Source organism: Grampus griseus (assembly GCF_964374135.1).
Source record: "Grampus griseus genome assembly, chromosome: 11".
Lineage (NCBI taxonomy): Eukaryota > Metazoa > Chordata > Mammalia > Artiodactyla > Delphinidae > Grampus > Grampus griseus.
Window position 1 is genome coordinate 55,727,548 of NC_139005.1, and position 21,970 is coordinate 55,749,517.

General features: G+C 37.5%; 1 pseudogene across 1 annotated transcript; it reads right to left on the reverse strand.

Annotated features, from left to right (window-relative positions):
• Positions 1-5,229: 5,229 nt before the first annotated feature.
• Positions 5,230-7,383, reverse strand: LOC309829913 (E3 ubiquitin-protein ligase MARCHF6-like; annotated as a pseudogene). Its single transcript has one exon. The product of its transcript is annotated as an E3 ubiquitin-protein ligase MARCHF6-like (transcript).
• Between the last annotated feature and the right edge of the window lie 14,587 nt (positions 7,384-21,970).

Genomic DNA, 21,970 nt, shown 5'->3' on the forward strand with positions numbered 1-21,970 from the left:
GGAGCACGGGCTCTAGGTGCATGGGCCTAAGTAGTTGTGGCATGCAGGCTCAGTAGATGTGCTGTGCGGGCTCTAGAGCGCAGACTCAGTAGTTGTGGCACATGGGCTTAGTCGCTCCGTGGCATGTGGGATCTTCCCGGACCAGGGCTTGAACCTGTATCCCCTGCATTGGCAGGCGGATTCTTAACCACTGTGCCACCAGGGAAGCCCATCTTTTCTTTTTATATTGGTAAGACTGGGGCTAGATTACAGAAGTCCTTAAAAAGCTGGTAGGGTAGGCAGCTCTTGCTATTGGGTTGGCCAGAAAGTTTGTTCAGGTTTTTTGGTGCAAGGTTAGGAACTTTTTGGCCAGCGCAGTATTATAGGCAATAGAGAGCCATTAAAAATTGTCTCTTATTTCTAGACCCAAATTTAAAGGGCTTACGTGGTTAGTTCAGGCCCACTTGGATAATTGTCCGTCATAAGTCAACTTTCTTAAAGTTAACCTAATCATGGGAGTGAAATCCCATCATATTTGCAGTCCCAAGGATTATGCAGGGTAATACACCAGGGAGCAGGGATCTTGGGTCTTTGAATTCTGCCTACCGCCGACAGTCCTCATTGTATAGCTGACAGTAAGTATTGCAGTTGCCTCTGTTGTGTCAGTCCTCCTTAATACATTTATCAGTGGCCACAGATGGTGAGCTTCTGCAGCAGTGGTAATAGATTTCCCTTTGGGCTCCTAAGAGGAGTTTGGGCAGATGTAGTTAGCAGGAAGTAGCCAAGTGGTGGAGCAGTGTCTCTACATTTTCCTTTTCAGTGCTAGGAGGGAGATGGGTAATGGTGGCTCAGATGTATTATATCAGTCATGAGCAATGTATCCCATAAGTTTTAATATGTATTTTAAAATATACAGGTAGTCTAGTTACATCTCAACAAGAATACCACTTAAAAAACTTGTAGTGGAGCATAAAAGTTATTAGACATGGAGCTACGTTTCTGCCAATAACTCGACATTTTGAGGACAGATAGCATCCCTATTCCAATCTGAGATTGGGTACAAAAATATCCTAGGGCTGAGAATAGGCATAGTAAATTGCACCAACAAAAACCTTTTGTGAATTTACAGTGGAGGAAAAGTCTTCATTGAGTGTGCATGGAAAAATGTAATATAAACTCTTCATGCTTTAGTATAGTAGGTGGGACCTCATATTTTATATTAATTACTCTATATAATTAATTTTCAATGCAGATTCCAAAAGTGTTTTTGCACATGAGTTACTTACCTTTTTTTTTTCCTGTTATCTTCATCTTTGGTTACTTAGAATCCTCCTCCCCCTTCTGTTCCAGAAGTGTTGCATTAGTTTTTCTTTTCTTATTTTTATCTTCATATTTACTTTGATTAATGCTTTTACTTTAACCTTAAAATTTCTCCTAGTGCTTTAAAAAAAATTATGAGACAGTAACGTTATCTTCAGATGTCTCTTATTTTCACTCTAGCACTGTTTGAGTTGGCCTTTAAGACATGCTTATTTTGCATAAGTTTCTCTTCATGGAGAAGAGTCACTTTATAGCATTAACATTTCTAGGAATTGTTTCAAAATTTAGTTTATTGTCTTAATGTTAATAAGACTTCCAGAAGTCTGTTTTTTGTCCTATATCCCCAAAGAATATATTTGATTTTGTTGTTTTACTTGGGTTCTGTAGCATTTGGTTTGATCCCAGATATTTCAAAAAATTATAATTAACTTTTAGTCTTCTTTCTAGTTTATCCAGTAATTTAGAATAGTACTGCAAATACAATTATGCTGATAAGTTGGGAAAGTACTGATATGTATTCTTCAGTGGAAATAATTTTAATAAGATATTAATACTGTTAACTACTAAATATATTTAAGGAGATTGCTTAATAAATGTTAATACTGTATTCAGCTACTAGATAAAACTTTGTGGTGGAAGCAATAAAACATTGTATGAGTTAATTTTTGGTAAGTTATAGAAATTTGTATAGCCTTTTATACAGTCACCAGTGAAATGTAACTGAAGTTAATTAGTGTCTAACCCTGACTATTAGAGTATACAATTTTGATGGTCAAATATTTAACTAGTGTGATCTATAATCATTGAAACAAACTAATAATACATAAAAGTCGATGTTGTGTGTGTGTATGAACTGATACATTTTCAGAGAATTAAAAATAATAGATTCCTGAATGGCTAATAAAGTACTTTAGTGATTGTTACTATTCATTATTGATTTTCTGAATATTATTGATAAAACACTGATCCCAATTTCTGTTTTACTCTTGATATCCACTACAATTATTTCCTTGGTGATAGGCTTGTATAATTAAATGTTAATCTAAGGCATAATCAAAGATGTGTGCTAAAGATCACATAACATATCCAAAGGTAAGTAGAAATAGTGATCCATCTACAAATACGTGGCTGCTTAGTGAAGTGGTTTAAGAGCCATGGATATTATCAAAGACTCTACTGAGCTGGACATGGCAGGCTGAATTGCTAAGTGAAAGAGGTCATTCAACTAAGAAATGGTTAAATGGCAGAGCTGGGCTTAAGACCCTGATCCTGCACTTCAGGTACATTGCTTTTGTACTGTGCCACAGCTGCCTTAAAGGGCTGAAGGTAGCTTTCGGCTCTTTTGTGCCTCCATTTAGAACTCCTTTTCCCTCCTCCTCTCGGTCACACATGAAAACACAGGAAAAAATATTGAAAGAAAACTTGGTTACACCCTTCTGTATACTGGATAAATTGGATCAATTAAGTTGTGGATCCTCATGGAAGGGGGAGGGAGCGCCTGGCTACTGCTCAGGGGTTTTAGATGGGAGTGTAATGGGAGAGCATGAGAGTGTTCTGTCTTTGGGTGTGGGAAAAGAGAAAGAAGTGAGAGAGGATGTAAGGAACCATGACTCTCAGGTGCTGGACCAATGAGTGTTTTTCAATTTGTGATGAATATTAATTTAGATTGGGGTACACTAGTGAACATAGTTACCATTTGTAGATGTATAAAAACTAATAGGATCTTACCAATTTAGAGAAGGAAAATTTTAGGTTAGGTGTAAAAAGTAATATAATTCCTGAGAAAGCTTATAATAAGTTTGTGACTAATAACTATATGGCATAATGACTTGTGCATTCCATGATTGTGTTTATTTTGTAGTGTTTCATTTAGATATATTATTTTTCTTTGATTTTCCATTTCTATTTAGGTAGCGATCAGCATACAATCAAAATAATTTAAATAAAACAATGAAAAATTTCTATACATGAATTCCTTGGAACTGTGACTTTAGCTTTGAAATTTGTTGCTTGGGCAGTACCCTCCCATTAGAATGGCCTATTGGCTAAAGGAATAGTCCTGGAATAGTAACATATCTCAGTTTAGTGGGAAGGCCATGGTTCTGGCTGTAAAAGTTCTGTGGTCTTAACTGAGACCCATTTGGCCGTTGTGTATTATAGCATACTTACTTTAAGATGGGCATCTTTTTTTATAGCATCCTAATGTTTTTGGTTATAGGAAATTGAGGTTGATAATGAAGTGCAGTGTAAAATACTTAATACATAAAATAGTGTATAGTGTAGTAATGCATAGATTATAGGACTGGGAATCAGAAAGTCTCAGCTGTCCTTATGTAGTTTATGTCCTTATGTAGTTTAAGTATACAGCAAAATTGAGAGAGAGAACAAGAGAGAGACAGGCAGAGACAGAGACATTGATCTTTCTCCTTTATTTCTTCAAATGTTTCTCTACTTCTTTGAGACCCAGTTCAATGCCTTCTTCCTCTCTCAAGGCAATTGTTATCTTCCTCTTCTCTAAATTTACCCTTTATATTTTGTAGTTTAGTACTTAGTCATTTAGTTTTTTATATTTTTCATGAATTGTTTTCATGTCTTGGTCTTGGCAACCCCACCACACACACTTCTTACCTCTCCTCTTGCACTGCTAAATCTCAAACTCTTTGAGTGCAGGAGTCTTGTCACATAGGAATTTCTCCGTCATGTTCTCTGACACGTGGGCACTCAGTGACAAATACTTGAGGTTTTCTTTGGTTACTCTATCTCTGACTCTATTTCTTGTTTGATTATATGAGTGTGCAGTATAAACAGTATAACACATATGATTTTAATGCTCTTAAACCTTTGTGATAGTTATTTAAGTATTTATAAATTTGTTATGTAGTTGATACATGAAAATGAACAACTATATGTTGTAGATCAGCATAGGCCATTAGTACTGCTGGAAAAACAAACCAAGGCTCATAGTTTTTATATGAAAAGAACTTTATTAATTAAAAAAAATTCAGTAGATTCTGATGTAGTTGCTCATGGTTTTAATCTTGTGCTTTGAAGTATTTTCTTTTTCTGGAATGAAGTTCTTGGTTGCGACTGTGTAGAAGAAGTATGTTAATTAGATTATATTTAGTTGGTGAATTTGTGCCCACAAGAATGTGACTTTTAAAAAGTTGTAAGTTGTGCTGGGTTTGGCAGCACATATACTAAAAAGTTGCAAGTTGTACAGTTCTTGCAGATAAGATTGTTTCCTGTTTTCTTTTGCATGTTTAGTACTTTTATATATTTTTCCATGAGTAGCCTTTCAGTTTGTCCATTTGTATCATTTGACACTCAGACTTTATTTAAGTTCAGCTCTACCATCACTGGGGCTTACAAATGTTAGTCGTTTGAAATGTCAAAATTTGGATTTGATCCAAGAGTTACAAATAATATAAGCCTTTATATAAATATATCCAAATATATATTCTTAGGAGGAAAGGAATAAATAAAATACTGTGTTTATAGAGTGGTTTTAAACAGTTAGGCTTTAGAATTGCTATACGCCCAAAGTATTTCTCCAGTGAATTGCATACTGTATCAGTTCATGAATTGTGCTATAAGAAAGGTGTTTTTTTTAAAGTGACAACTAGATTTAATAAATTAATATACATTTTGTTTAAAGATGTACAGTGCACATTCTGTTTAATCCAGGGTTTTAGGGTATCCAGAAACTTCTGTTTACGTATATACAGACCTCAGACAGCAGTGATGTCAGAAGATGCAGGAAGGGCAGCAGAGCCTTGCACTGCTGCTCTCTGAATGCTGAGAACACAAGTCAGATACATTTAACTTAAAAATAATACTGAGAGATCACTGGGGAAAACCTCCGAAGAGAGAAGTCCACAAAAAAGGACACATAAAGGCAAGGGGAAGCTCAAGGTAGTTGATACAACCACTTTATTCTTGGGATGAATGTGGAGGTGGTGGAGACGTGCTTTGTTTGCCAGATTTCCATTCCTAGTTCATGAGGCGTTGGCCCACAGGGTACTTGTCATTTTTAATATGTTCATAAAGGGACTTAAACTGGCAGACCTGGAAGGACAAGATTCCTGTCGATACCACGACTATCAGTAAAAGTGGAAAACCCCGCCAGTGGACCAAGTTTTGCATTTCCGCAGTTAACACCTAGTAAAGGAATGGTGCCGGATGTGATGATGTAAGGTACACGTTAGGAAAGCAAGAGCACAGAGATCACTGGCGCTGCCAGTTTCCGAATGATATAGTGAAGGTCAGTGTTCCGGATGCCATCTGCCTAAACCTGCTCAATTACAGTTTTAAACCACCACTGAGGATCCATCAGTGTTATATAGCTACAGATTCTCACATGCAGGATTCCAGGTGCCCAGTCCTGTGATGGGAAAAAAAGAGGAGTTTGATCCAAGGGAACCCTCAGGGGAGCAGCAATAACCAGCTCAAACAGGAGCCCCAGAAGAAGCAGGACGACTCCAGCCAGCAGCACTGCAACTATCGAAGTCTTCATTATCATGCAGGACTACCCTTTAACCTTCTGAAGATCATTCTGCATCCCTGTGGCATCCATGTCGCCAGCACCGTCCCTGCCTTTATGGTTAGCCAGCAAACGTAGAAACCATAAGCAGCTGTGTAGAGCTCATGGATTTTGGCAGTCCCTGTCCAAAATGACATTAACCGACGGCTGGCAAATACTGGTAGAGTAAGGCAGATGAGCCTGGCCATCAGTAAGGTTCTTGCACGTGAAGAAAATCAACAAAAATATCCTGAGTGGAAAAATTAAAGGCCGACGGTAAGGCTGAAAGCCAGCAGGCCCTCCCTGCTGAAGTATGGCTTGGTGGGCTGCATACACACCTTCCCCCACCACAGGAATAGCGTTACTATTTCAAACAGGCTGGTTATTGTTCACTGGTTGGTTTGCACTGTTCTCATTTTCTTCCTGGTCTTCCACCAAATAGGAATGAAGATCCAGCAAGTTTCCAGCAGTAATGGTCCCTGCTCACACAAGCTCCTTCAGCCACTGCTGTGTGTGTCCCTGTTCAAGTAACACTGGTAAGATAACCTGAAGCAGAAGCAGCTCAAGGGACAGTTCACTCAGTGGAGCATCACTGCGGAGCGTGACGCTGTACGGAAGAAAATTAGGCAGGAGACTCGTAATTACACGAATAGGTAGACAAAGCACCAGGAGCACGATGGAGCCAAAGAGAACCACTGACAAAATAAATCTTGGGAGATGCTTATAAATAGTCAAGTGAATCATTTCTTGTACTGGATTTTTAGAAATCTGGATCATTCAGATTCCTTAGAAACCAAAATACACCAGGTTGAAGTACCTGTCTCAGTAACAGAATGGAGGCAAAGTAGAAAACAGACACCATTCCTACTAGTTAATGCAGAAACATGATCTTTCAGAGAAGCAACAGACATTTCCAGGGAACAGATATCCAGTCACCGGCCACAAATGAGAGGGAACACTTATTTCTACCACCACTAACAAAGAGACCTTTAACAACAATATAGCAGACTCCCAGCTAGTGACGAGACCTGTGAAATTTAACAAGAGTTGCCAAGCCATGATAAATTATCAGTGTTATTGCTAAAAGTACATACCCTACTATGGTTGTGATTAGGCCTTCAAAATGAGATGCTTGGAGGTGTTCTTCAAATCCCAAATGAACAAGGGAGAAATGACCAGTGTGGTCAGGGTAAAATGCAAAACCAAGAAAGAACGGTGTGTATAAAGACACCACCCAGATGACATGTTCTGGAAACACTAGTCATCCATCAAGTCCTAGCATTCTTCCCCATGTAAACTCTTTGTAGCTCTGTCCCATTCTAAAGCATTGCAGTTCATGTGACATCAGCTGCATTTTCCCCACCTGTGTTGTCTTCCTCCTTGTTCTCCTCCTCCTCCTGTTCCACCTGCTCATCCTGGGCATCAGGGTTTTCCGGCATCAGTGCGTTCTTGGCTGGTGGCTTAGCATGCTGGTCGGCGGCAACATTTTCAGCACCATTTCCTCCCGCTGGAGCCTCATTTTGGTGATGCCTGACAGCACTGAAGGGCAGAGCAGCAAGTAGCATGTTGACCTCAATACTACTGAAAATCCTAAGAATTACAGAAAGCTAGCACAATAGTTTGGGGGAAAAAAAGGCGTATACTCAGTTTAGACAATTTCAGATCGTTTTAACAATTTGACAATTTTCTGTTTTGCCTCTGTACATTTTTATTTATTTTAAAATTAAAGTGATATTTGTACATATGTAGTTTTAAAAATCAAATAATATTCAAGGCTTATAAAAATGGCAGGGCACCATCTCTTCTCATGTCCAATTCCCAGCCTTTAGGGGCAGTCAGTTTCAGTTCCTTCAGCTGTTCTGATGTGTCTTTACTTTTCTAAGTCAGTTCTGTTTTTTGTTGGCTTTTCATTTTAGACAGTAGCTACTCACTTTCCTTCTAAGAAAAATGAGGATTAGTCATCTTAATCTCTCTGCCGCCTGCAAACATTTATACATATTTCCCTTTCTCTCATCTTCCTTTTATAGGATATCAGGTTTGGGGGGTAAATTCTTTAGTATATAAATTATTATAACTATGCAAATATTTTTCACAGCCTTGTCACAAAATTCACTGTGATCGTATTTCCTTTCTTGTCCAACATAATGTTTTCTGGAATAATTATCTGAGTTTGAAATTTTATGTACTTTGTGCCTATTAATTAATTTGCAATTCTCTGACAAATATAAAATACAATATGGTTGGACACATCAGATAATCTGTCAGTTCCTTTTTCTTCTTGGAGACAGCCTTCTGCCTCCTATTTAGAATGCAGACTTTCAAATAATTCTCCTGTTTTTCTCTAATTATTTTGTCTTGCTTTCAGTGTTGACCTGTGTTCCAAAGATCAGGGTCTGTGGTACACCCTCTCCAGGGATGAGGAGAAGATTGGTTTTGGGGTGAGGCCACTTAAATGAACTTTCAACCACTCATCTTGTTTCCAGCCGCACCCTGCATTTTTGTCTTCATTATGCTACCAATACCTGAATCTCTTCAGCATGAGTCAGCTTACTGCTTTTTTTTTTTAATTGTGGTAATGTGGTAAAATATACATAACTCAAAATTTACCATTGTAACCATTTTAAAGTGTGCAGTTCAGTGGCATTAAGTGTATTTACATTGTTGTGTAACCATTAACACTGTCCGTCAATCTCCAGAACTTTTACATCATCCCTAACTGAAACTCTGTACTTATTAAACAGTAACTGCTTATTTATCCCAGCCCCAGGCCACCATTATTCTACTTTCTGTGTTTATCAGCTTGATGGCTTCTTCCGTTCAGGTTTAGGTTTCGGCTTTCTTGGTCTAGTTAGTTTAGTTACCTCTTTTTTTCCTAGCTTCCGAAATATTGTGCCTTCTCTTATTTGCTGTTGTCTTTCCCCATTCTCTTATCCTTATGGATTTTTTTTTTGCGGTACGTGGGCCTCTCACTGTCGTGGCCTCTCCCGTTGCGGAGCGCAGGCTCCGGACGCGCAGGCTCAGCGGCCATGGCTCATGGGCCCAGCCGCTCCGCGGCATGTGGGATCTTCCCGGACTGGGGCACGAAGCCGTGTCCCCTGCATCGGCAGGCGGACTCTCAACCGCTGCGCCACCAGGGAAGCCCCTTATGGATTTTATACTTCTAAAAATTCCTTTAATTTTTTAAGGTGAGGTTTCAGGAAGGGGTCAGGGCCAGTCATGATTAACCGAAGGTCTACTACTCCCCACCTCCATTCCTTATTATTAGTTTTAAAATTTAGGTTTTTCTAAATTAGAAATTTAAATGTAGGTATGTCAAACAAATAAAGGCAGTTTTGTAGCTATACTGGCTATAAAATTAAGCTGGATAGATAGTCCGCTTCTTATTGCTGGTTCCCATTGTGTTGACGGGGGGTTTGATCACTCAGACCTATTGCAGCCCCATACTCTTCCTCCAGCAAACCTAAGATGGTTCCGCAGTGCTGAGACATGTTTTGAGCTACTGCAGCAGTTTCACAGCAGTGACCCTTCTGTGGGGAGATAGACTGTTAGCTACAAATTTCTGTACAAGTCTGTTATTCAAGGTGTAGTTGAGGTATTTCCTCCTCTGTGCAGCTTCTCTGAGTGCCCTAGCCAGAGTTAATAACGCCTTCTGTGCCATAGCACTTGTAAAAATTCTGTTTTATTCTAGTGAGGTTAGATCTGTCTACACTAGATATCTATCTTATGATGGTCTGTCTCCACCTTTCTTAGACCTAGTATTTCTCAAGGTTAGGAGAATACTCCCAATTTTGATACAGTTTTTGATCCATAATAAATAATTATTTACTTAATGAGTAAATAATCCACCTGGATTGGTTGAATTTCCTATTTTCTGGAACACATACTCTCATTGTGTCCTGTGTCACCAATGTCCACGGAAAGCTGTTCAGTGCTTTTTGCTTGATGCTGCGGGTCAGTTCTGTGTAGTGATTAGAAGTGTGGCTGCCAGAATACCTAGGTTCAAAAAAACAAGCAAGTTTCTTTTTTTTCCGGCTGCACTCGCGTGGCACGCGGGATCTTAGTTTCCAACCAGGGATCGAACCTGTGTCGCCTGCAGTGGAAGCGCAGAGTCTAAACTACTGGACCGCCAGGGAAGTCCCAAAACAAGCAGGTTTCTAATCTCTCTCTGTTTCAGTTTCTTTACCTATAAAATAGAGAGATTAATAATCGTAATATCATGTAATGTCGTAAAGATTAAATTAATACATCTAAAGTGCTGGATCAGTGCCTGCTGATACAATGTTTTGTAGTCAATCTTTTTCATCTTTATGGGAACATTGCCTGCTATGATATCATTAGAACTTGATGGAAATAGATGATATGCAAAATCAAAGTAAAATAGCAACTCTAGTTACTATTAAAATATTTAGCTCTGAATTTTCTATATGAACGTGTTCTGAAATGATTTCCATGGACAATAGTAGATTAAGGCATATAGATAATAAACTGGGAGAAGTAATGTCTTCAGTGTGTTATATACCTACTAAAATACTGTATTCTTTAAATGTACTATAAAATAACCAAACACATGGAAATATATTTTAAACACATGGAAATACATTGAATGGTAATGTTAACGTTCATGTTCTTCTCTCCCTAAGAAGAGTTTTATGCAGCCCACTAATGAATTCGATATGTGGCATAACTGTTGTCTTCTAATTTGGGAGCCTGCTCTGTTTATTTTTCTCTTCTCGAAGTCTCTGACTGTGTGCTAAGGGGAGAGAACCCTCCATTCATTCAGCAGTCATGAGACTTGCTCATGTGCCTAGGCATTGTGGGTAAGGGAGAATAAGGCACAGTTGTTTTTCTTAAGGAACCATAATCTCTTCATCAATTCAGTAATATTAAAATCAGATGTTCTGGCAGAATATATTCACACTGTTTGACCAGAATTCCATTTTTAATATTTTATAAATGGAATAAAAATGTGCACAGAGATTTATGTACAAGGTGTTCATTAAAATACTAATTATAAAAGCAATAAAAAAGATAGGACTTTTGGTACATCCATTATATTTTCCAGACTTTCAATTAGAAACATGCTAATACTTAAATAATTAAACTTTTACTTAAAAAAAATCTGTCCTGGTGGATTTACATGGGAGGATGGATAGAGGGTTAGGTCAGTTGAATTGCCCGATCCATTAAAAGGAGTGGTGGGGCTTCCCTGGTGGCGCAGTGGTTGAGAGTCCGCCTGCCGATGCAGGGGACACGGGTTCATGCCCCGGTCCGGGAAGATCCCACATGCCGCGGAGCGGCTGGGCCCGTGAACCTTGGCCGCTGAGCCTGCGCGTCGGAGCCTGTGCTCCGCAACGGGAGAGGCCACAACAGTGAGAGGCCCGCATACCACAAAAAAAAAAAAAAAAAAAAGGAGTGGTAAAGTGCTCAGGTCCATGTTAGAGCTCCAGTACCACCACTAGTGTATGTATGACTCTGGCAAGTTGGTTGTTTAAAATTCTGTAAACCTCGGTGTTTTTCCTGTCTGTATAGTGGGTGTAATAGTAGTTTTGAAGTTTGTCGTGAGGACTAAATGAAACAGTGTATGTAACCTTAAAAATAAAACATAGTTCAGTAAATATTTGTGGCTTACTGTTATTGTTTTTCCTTACACTCCTTTCCTCCTTAATAGTTTTTCTGAGTAACATTCTTCCAGTCAGTCTAAACAAGGAATGGCAATATTTTGCTTGGTCTGATAATTCCCATTGCTTTGTAATAGCCATCTAGAGGTTTTTGAGGCCTTTGCTAACCTCTACAGAGCTGTCACCTGTTACTTGCGTAGGCCAGTTTTGAAGAAGGGGAAATAGCAGTACATGTGCCTTGGGTTTGCCATTTTTGCAGTAAACCTTCTTTGTCTCTTTATACACATACTTATTCCCTGTTCTCTTCTGGGTATCATGTACTTTTTGTTCTTGCACTTTATTTTGATGGGGAGTCTGTTGGCTTCCTTTTTTTTTTTTTTTTTTTTTTTAATGTTTTGGCTGTTAACGGTAGTTTCATAGCATAAGTTACTCTTCATAACAGGGTAGTCATCCAAAGCTAGCCTTAGTTCTTTTTTAGACCTGCTTCTCCGAGGCCTCTCATGAAACGTAAATATAGCTAGTTTGTGAGACTGACTTGGACATGCCTCATTTAAAGAAGAGTTTGATTTTTTGTGAACTTTTTCTTCTTACTCTCCTGAGTACAGAGCTCCTTCTGTGTTTAATATAATGTGACCAAATACAAAGGAACTTTTCCATGAGGGATTATGGTGTCTTTTTAGAGCAGGTAGATTATGACCAGAAAATTCTTTTTTGTTGTTGTTAAATGGCATAAATTTAAATACGTGGTGTTTAGTATAAGTTATGTTCCGACAGAATCCGGGAAATAACAGCCAATAAATTATGACTGGTGATTAATGGAATAGCCCTCAGCACTTAGGCAAAAATGATTTTACACACCTTGGGAGTTATGGATACTATGAAAAGTTTTTACATTTCTTGATGATTTTTTCTACATTGATAAGTCCAGGGTATTTATAAATTATCGTAAGTCAGAACTTTATATTAAAAAGAGTATTAACAGTTGAGTTTTGAAATTACTTGCCTTGGATTTAGTACTTTTTGTCATTTTAAATCCAGGAATTAATACCATATGGTGTGCAACGTGCAATTAACTTTATTTTGAATCTGTTTGAAGAACAAGCTGAAGGTGTTTTAATGACATCACTCAGCTAAATCAGAAGATAGGTTCCTTGGGTAAGTTGCTTAACTCTCAAGGTCCTGTAACATAGCTCTAACGTATTATTGTCATGAGCCCTACAATTTTGTGGCCTTTTTAATTTTCTTTCACAAATCTCTGTCGAAATTCAGTTTTTTTCTTACTGAGTTTTTAATATGATAGCTATAGATTAGATGTCAATATACATTTCTAAATGCTTGATTCTTTTTTTTAAAATTTTAATCTGAAAAGACTATCACTTTTTAAAGACTGCTCTTTTGTTTAGATTGCTCTTTTATTCATTAAAACATTCAACTCTATATGGTAACTGGCTCCTGGGGTTAAAAAAGTACATATTTAACCCGCCATTTTCACACTCCCCACAAACGTTATATTACATTTATATTGACAAGTAATAAAATGAACAGATTTGAGTTTTAACATTCTAAACAGTGGAAAAAGCATTACTGAACTATAAAATGGCCATGCAGAGAAATCTGGCAGAGGGAGAGGAGTGTATTTTACATACTGAAAAATCAGCCTGTGGCAATCAGGCACTGACTTGCTCTGCACTGTTTTAACAGAGAATTGAATGGTTTTGTTATACAAATATTTTAGAGTTATTTGCTAAAACAAAATAGGAATGTTTAAGGCCTTTTGATGATAATTAAAATTTTTTGGACCTTAAAATAACCCTTAAGAGGAGGAGGGACTCCTTGGTTATAGAACCCCAAGTGAAAAGCTCCTGCTGGGAAGAAGGCGCTTGGGAATACAGTGAGGTTGATTTCAGGCATGTTGGGATAATTTCTCTTAACCTTAATGATACTTACTCCTTGCACATACGTATTTTCCTGTGTCATCACTTCTCCTTGTCTGTGTTCCTTTGAAATAAATCTAAAACTGATTAGACATTTCTCATATTCCAAATTAGGAAAATTATTATCCAAAATTTATAGAAATAAGGTTTCCAAAACTTCACAGGATAAATCCGTTGGTTGAAAGTGAACATTACTTTTGTGTTTCTTTGGAGAGATTAAAAACAGAATCTTTTTCCCCTGTGGGGGTGGGGTAGGTGAGAATGGATGTTCCCCCTGCCTGATTGTTTCCGTCACAATTCTTGGTGGCAGTAAAAACCAGTAAAAGCGTATCGTGTATTTTAAAAGGATATTGGATAGAGCTCAGTGGCTCATCAAATTGTTTTGAGAGTTAGAGAACCAGATTCAGGGCTGAGCAGCCAGAAACAGTGCCCGAAATCACATTGCACAACGATTCCCATGAGGTTGCCAGTGCCATCTAGAGACAGACTGACAGACGCCACAGCCTGCCCCAGTGACACGGCTAGCACTGGTTGACTATAAGTGCTGTCACCTCTGCCCCAGACTTGACCTTCCTGCAGTTGCTCCACCATTAGTATGAGAGAGAGTTCTTTCTGGTCTCTTATTGTCCTGCTTGTTAGTTGCCCATTTCTTCTCTGGGCTGGGCATGTGTGTTTGGCATAGCCCGTGTCGTGGCCGTGTAGGACATGCGGAAAAGTGTCTCATCTTCTGAAATCATGAGATGGTGTGAAGTTCTTAAATTTAAGATGTGGAAAACTCTTTGATCTTCTGAAAACATAAGGTGGGGAAGTTCCCAGACTTAAGAAGGGAAGTTCAGATGCTAGGCAGACAAAAAGAGTGATAAACATTGACTGCATGTTTTAGATGTAATGTGTGCTGAGCCCTCACTATGTGCTAGGTACCACGCAAACTGTCTTACAGGTGTTATCACAGGCCATCCTCACAACATTAGAAATGAGGTAATAGGCTGAGAGAGTAAGTAACCTGCCCAAGGTCATACAGTTAGTGTCGAGCTAGGACACGAACTCAAAGCTGATTCCAAAGCCAGTGCTCATAACTGTTGTATTAAACTAACTCTTTTAATACCCCCTCTCCCCATATATTTAGCTCAAAATCCTGTAAATAAATCTGCTAGATAAACTCTACTAAGTTTATTAAAGTCATATGTATGGTATATCTATGTATTTAGGCATTTTAAAGGAAATGAAAATTTGTGGCTTTAATTTTATCTATTTTCAACTAATTGAATGATTTTTTTTTTCCATTTTGTGGCTATTTTTCTAATTCACTTTGCCACAGGCTACAATCTGATAAAATGCTTGCTTTCTGAATATCAGTGCTTAGAAGCCAGTTAATAGAGTGTAATAGAAGTCAGCAAGAAGGAGAGGGGACATAGAGTGACCAAAATAGAGGCAGGGAGGAAGAAACATCACACACATATACACACACACAGCCCTGGGAGAGGGAGAGACAGAGACAAATATATATGGAAGGAATGGGGGGACACATGCATGTTATTCTATATAAATATTCTATATAAAGCAGCATCCTTTATAGCCTTTTTTATTTGCATTGGTAAGTTGAAAACGATGAAATTCCTCCTCTGCTTTAGGAAAGTCATTAAGGCCTTTTTTTTTTTAAAGTTAGAATCAGTGCTTTCTTTAAACAATAAGTTTTAAGCCTTTATACCAGTTTGCATTTTAAATTGACTTACGTACTTCTATTTTAAAGCTAAAAAAAGTGATATCTAGGAGTGAAACAGGAGCTGTTATTTAACTTGGGACATATCCAACTTGGTTTGGGGGGAAAATCATAAAGGCACACTCTCGTAGTTACCATGATGTCACCGAAGCTAGAGTATTTCTTCATGAACCACAGCTCTTGTTAATTATTCCTTTAGTATGAGTCTGTCTGTTCTGCATATTTTTCTTTGCTACCAAGACAGCACTTTATAATAATGTTATTTTGTTCACTTGTGCCTTTGGGACTAAATGGGAGGCTGTAATTTTTGTGAAATTGAGTAGATCAAATGCCCTTCCACATACATACTGTTGTAAACAGTCTAAATGTGAGTTGGGTGATAGAGAAATACTTAATGTAAGGTAAATGTCCATGATGTTGAAAGTGATTTTTATTCTCTAAGTATTATATTTTTAATATTGAATATACTATGCTTTTTGTCCTTACCCTAATCTGATCTTTCCTAGAATATAGATTTAAATTTGAGAACTCTTATTTCTCTGTGAATTTTTTTATTTTTGGTCCAGTGCAGGCTGTATACAATGGGTTTTTGTATAAATGCAATTGATGTTATATATATACTCTGCTATTCCACTACTTAACTTTGAGATTTATTCCTCTTTTATGAACTGGTTTAGTGGACCAGCAATCGTCAAATGGGCAGTAGTCCTTTTATTAAGCTACCAGGTTGAAAACAGGATATTGGCATATACTTTCTTATCTTTATGAACATTAGCTAATGGTGCATTTAATTAGTCATCTAAGTAAGAAATGCCATAATGGGCCAGAGCAGTGATCCATCCGGCACAGACTGTCCTAAAAAGCTGCACCAAGGAATCAGGTTACTTATTGGAATTCTGTCATCACTAAAGGATACATAGGCCATTTCTAATTTCCCTTAATTTATGTACTGTACTCAGAATTCATGCATTCATTTAAACTCTTCAACATTGCGATCCGTTCTGATTACATATGCTATGTATGTATTAAGCTAAAACACCTATTTTAGATCTGTTGGAATTGGTAATTCTAGGGTAGAATACCATTTATAATATGAACTTCAGTTCTTTCCTTGCTCATATGCTTCTTCAAGTTTCTTCACCTATAAAATATAAAATGATTTCAGTTTTTTTTCCCCAGTCTCAAAATCTGTTATTTCTAATATGGCCAAATTATGAGATTTTTCACCCTCCTTCTTACCATTTTTTCTTTCTACGTGCAATTTAAATATAGGCAAGTTCTTTATGTATAATGAAGGAGGACCAAGTTATAGAGGGCCACTGAATTCCTTTGAATTATCTGATGTGGATTTTAGGAGAAACAATATTTCATAGTTGTAGTTCAGAGAAAACAGGTGTAGCTTATATTGATTGCTTTGTGATATGGATTTATTGAAAATTCTTTCATGAGACATGAATTCTACTTTTAATTTTGCTGGAAACTAATTTCCAGTTTGAAGGCATTGGTCATTCTTTCTTTCATTGTTCTTTGTGCAGTGCTTACCATGAGAAATTAGAGTTTGAGTGTGGCGAAAAATTGTATCTGTTACATTGCTGAAAAATATTTAGAGTCTATCAGAACTACTAAAGAATGAAGATAGTATTTTCCTCCTAGCAGATAAAGGAGGAATTTAGGGAAAAAAATGTAACTCTTCTAGGTTGACTTCTATTTTTGAAGTTATTGGTTATCCCCTAGAAAATGAAAGGGCTGAAGTGAGCTTTATAAAAGTTGTTTCCACTTTTGAGGAAGTTAATGCAGTTGGGTAACAGTTTGTGGGGCACATACATATTACAGCATCTTCAAGAAGAGACTATCAAGTACTGAAGTCTTTTGGTATTCAAGTAACTCAACCCCCTGGAATAGAGTCAAAGTAAATCTGCTTTAATACCAGGTTCCTCTCCATAGTGAATATTTTATTGTGTGTGGTATTAAAATTCATGAAAAACAGTAAAGCCACAGGTTCTGTGTTATTTATTTGTATATATCTCTTCATTACATATAATGTTGAACACATAGAAGAAAACTAACCCAGGAGATATTTACCTTAATGTTCTACATAGACTCATATGTTAAGAGGCTTTTTTTTTTTTTTTAACTAAGAAGTATATTTTATTGTCATAGCCAGAATGTGAGTAGCATGTTTATATATAAAACAAAGTTTAAAAAAGTAACAGTTATTCATATTGTGTGCAAGAGGAAGGAAGGGAAGGAGAGAGAGAAAGAGACAAACACTAACTATACGGAGAGGAGGTGTGTATGATAAAGTTTCAAGAAACAATACATACTCCATACGCTGTGTACTTCCATTTTGTTAAAATGCAAAACAAAACAGCAAACACCATAGGTGAAGGTTGCATTATTTATAATTGGTATCCTGGAAGAGTGTGTCCTTACCTTCCCTCCCCTTTCCTTCATCATTCTTAACCATTAGTGCAATGATTTGAGATTGTGAGGGAGGTTTTTTTTGTGTGTTAATTTATGCTGAAAATTCCCAGGACACAATCAAGTATTTAGAAGACTAGCATAATGTATTTAGGTCTTTGGGGAACTTTTAATCATGAATCTGTTGAGTCTCTGCTCTGTGTAAAGCAGTAAATTATTTAAATGGCGTGTCTTTTAGTCAATAGGGATAATTTGTTCCAAGCAGTCTTCACTTTCTCCAAATAACTGAAGACATTAGTATAGTAAGGCCACAGTTCCTGGGTAATGTGTCTTTTAAAAAAAAAAAAATTTATTTAGGCTGTGCCGGGTCTTAGTTGTGGCACGTGGGATCTTCATTGCGGCATGGGGGATCTTTAGTTGTGGCATGTGGGATCTTTAGTTGCAGCATATGGACACTTAGTTGTGGCATGCATGCGGGATCCAGTTCCCCGACCAGGGATTGAACCTGGGCCCCCTGCATTGGGAGCATGGAGTCTTACCCACTGGACCACCAGGGAAGTCCCAGGGTAATGCGTCTTGACAGTTAGGTAATCACCTTGATTTTTTATTTTGGAATAAGGTATGTTACTTTCATTGTACGATAAGCAGTGGGTGCATCTAGTAACAAATTAAATGTACAGTTTAGAAAGAAAATATTCCTACAAAATATTTTCTGATTAATGACATGTTAAAAAATCAGATTCTGTTGAGTATAAAGAACTGAAGCCAATAAGTGTTATCTCATAGTGTCAGGAACTATGTTCTCTCATGTTCCACATGAGAGAATTTTCCGGAAAAGGAAAATTAGGAATTATAACTAATAATTTTATTGTAAATTTTAAGAAGTTAATGAAAAACTTTAATGTATGTATGTGTATGTATATATCTATACATCAGGAGAGAAAGAGAAGTATTTCAGACATCCAGAAAACTACAGAAACTATTTTGGTAAATATCTGTTACCCACTGTATTAAGTCTTAACATTTCTTCCCTGACTTCTTAGCGCATATGGAATAGCCATCAGTCACTTAGAGTTGAGTCAGGTTAATCATTATGAATGAATACTAATTAGTGAGCTATGCTGTGCCTCACTTACTCTTACTCAGTTCCCTTAGAGCTAAATGTAGCATATTCTTCTGATTCATCCCTAATGCTACATGTTTCTTATTAATGTACAACAGTGAACCTTCCTCTTTTGTCCTCTTATTTAAAACAGCTGTGGAAGAATGGAACAAATTTCTCAAATGAGCAGCCTGGATTTACATGTTACTCCTATGGGGCAAATGTGGTATTTGTGACTAATAGTTTTATTCCAGTTTACTGCAGATTATAACAGTGAAAAAGAAAGACTGAGATTTTGCATTTTGGAGCTGTCTTTTTCTGGTTTGGACAAGTTATTTAACCACTCTGTTTTGTCAATACCTTTCCCATAGGGAAGCTCTGAGAATTAAGCAAGCTAATGTAAATTTCTGGCATACAGAAGTTGCTCAGTAAAAGGTTGCTTTAATATCACTAGCCTTTTTTCAAGTGGTTGAACTTGCTGAAAGTCTGATTTCCAGATGAATGGGGTCATTTCTGCACAACAATATTCAAGAGTTCTCTTCACGTCCCTCCCCCAAAAAGCAGATTTAACATTAGATTCATCATCTAACTCTTAGAACCCCAGCTGATTGTTTTCATAATACTTCTGGTTTATTTTTTTACGTAAGGTCTGATAGGCACATAACAAATGCTTTGTGAGCCTTAAACTAAGTGAAAATAGATTGTTCAGATGAAAGGTATGTGGATAAGTCAGTTTTGGGGCAATTCTAGAGAACTCTTGCCAGAACTGGTATCTTTGTTTTGGTCTTCAGAGACTATTAAATATGATCACTGAGTCATACTTGCTGTTTTCTCTGTCCCCTGGCTATTTCTCTTAAGACCCTGAAGCTTGGCCACCACACGCAGGATGTTTAAAAGGCAGCGTAGGCCTTAGCCCAGGAGGAGTTTGTTTATTTAAAGAAAAATAATTAAGTTCAAACATCCCTACCATGTCATAGCTAGTCTAGTCATGTTACAGTTAGTGAGTTCTTTTGATTCTCTCTGGTGGTCATGGTGCCTAAAAGGTAACAGATAAATGTGGAAGTAGTTAAACTTTTTCTGAGATTACTTGGAATTTTATAATGTAATCTCAAACAAATCCCTAAAGGAGTGGGAGGAAAGGGAATGCCATTTATTTTGCTAGTTGTTTTTTAATGGGACTCATATAATTCAAATCTTTCACCACTTCTTTCTAGGGTTATGATACAGATGATTTAAAAACAAAAGAAAAACTGAAAAAAAAAAAAAGCCACGCACACTATGGTAGCTATATCTTCATTAATTCTTTGAAGTTTGGACCATAAGAATCTTTTAAAAGAGACAGTATAACTTCATAGATATTTAGATACAAAGATACGAAAAGTGATTACATTTGTGTTTCAAATGATTATCATCTCCAAAATTTATGACTGACTTATCCTTACATATTCTCTGCCAGATGAGGAAATCCGAGGCAGATATTTTGGGCTTGCCTGGGGTACCAGGGTGTATCTCTTTAATTAGATAACTTTTAAAAACCAAGTCCTAAAGGAAGTGAAGGAGGAATTAGTACAAGTCCTGAGGCACTGAAGTGAGAACATGCTTGATGTGTTTAAGGAAAGAGGTCAATGTGCCTAAAATGGAGTGAACAAGAGGGAGAGTGGTAGGAGATAAGGTTAGAGTTGAGGAAGGTAAAATCAGATCGTGGTCCTTATGGTCTTTGTAAGGATTTTGGCTTTGAAACTGGTGAGATGTACTCAATTAGAGGGTCTGAGCAGAAGAATGACATGATCTGATTTTCTTTTGAAAAGGACTATTCTGACTGATTTGTTGAGGTGAGCAAGGGAAGAAGCTAGGAGATCAGATGGAGAACTATTACAGTAATGCAGATGAGAAATAAGGTGGCTTGGACCATCATACGAGTGGAGGTGGTAAAAGTGGTCATATTATGGATATCTTTTGAAATTGGAGCTCCCAGGATAAATACCTAATGAATAGTGATGAATACTTCTGCGTATGAACTCTGGTTGATCCTTTTTTAATGATGTTAAGGTTAATCACTGGGTTCAGGTTTTGTAGCCTGATTATCCATTATAAAGTTTCCCATCAACCTTTTATCTAATGGTTTTAGCAACCATTGATCAATTTTTAGATTTATTATTTCATTAACTATTACAAAATGGGTATTCTCTAATTCTGTCATTCCTTCTGCATTTATTTTTTGGAATCCTATAAAAGAGGGCTTTCACTTACTGACTGCCTGGTTACTCTGGGGGTACCTTTCATATAAGAAAGGCTGGATAAATACTTGATTCTTTTCTATTATCAATTTTCAGGATAATTAGTTCTTGCTCTAGTGACAACCAAAGATGATGGATTTTTTAAAAAATACATTTAATGTTTCAGTCAGTGGTAGTCATTATCATTTTGATGTTCAAAATGTCATTATCGTTTGATGTTCATTTGACTTTAAAACGTGTCTTCAAAGTAGAAACTATGAAACAAGATATATTCTGAGGAGTCTAACTTGCATGCCTGTCCTTTCCAACTTGCTTTCTCTTTTCTCTGTAGACAACCATTTAAAAATGATTTTGGTTTATTCTTCCACCGCTTGTTGAAAGGAAGAAAAGCAGTTCTGTAATAATATTTGTATTCCTCCCCCCAATTTTTTTTACTAAAAGAGCAGCATTTTGTGGAATATTAATTCAGCTACAGGATGGGAAGTAGGGGGTACTACTGGGTTGCTTGAGGGTTATTGTTGAGATCAACTTTTCACTCCTTATAATAGATTTATTCTTATATTCCTAGCTGTCTCCTCAAAGAACATACATGTTTGCAAAAGAAAAAGACCCTCACCCACACTATTTGGCAATATTTAGGAAGATCACACGTCCAGCAATTCCCCTTCTAGGAGTCTTTCCCAGAGGTTGCACTAATAAAATTACAAAGTAATAGATGCCTTTATTCTGTTCCTTGAAGTTCGGGGACCATGTCTTGATTGTCTTTTATTTATTTATTTATTTTTTTGTGGTACGCAGGCCTCCCACTGTTGTGGCCTCTCCCGTTGCGGAGCACAGGCTCCAGACGCACAGGCCCAGCGGCCATGGCTCACGGGCCCATCTGCTCCGCGGCATGTGGGATCTTCCCGGACCGGGGCACGAACCATGTCCCCTGCATCGGCAGGCGGACTCTCAACCACTGCGCCACCAGGGGAGCCCTTGATTGTCTTTTAATTATGGGCTTTGTTTGTTGGCGAAAAGAAACAATACTGATGATGTAGTTGGCATTAACATTAATGGTGTATGTGTGGAAGAAATGGCATTTTGAGACTGCCATTTTGACATACTGTCAGGTTAAATA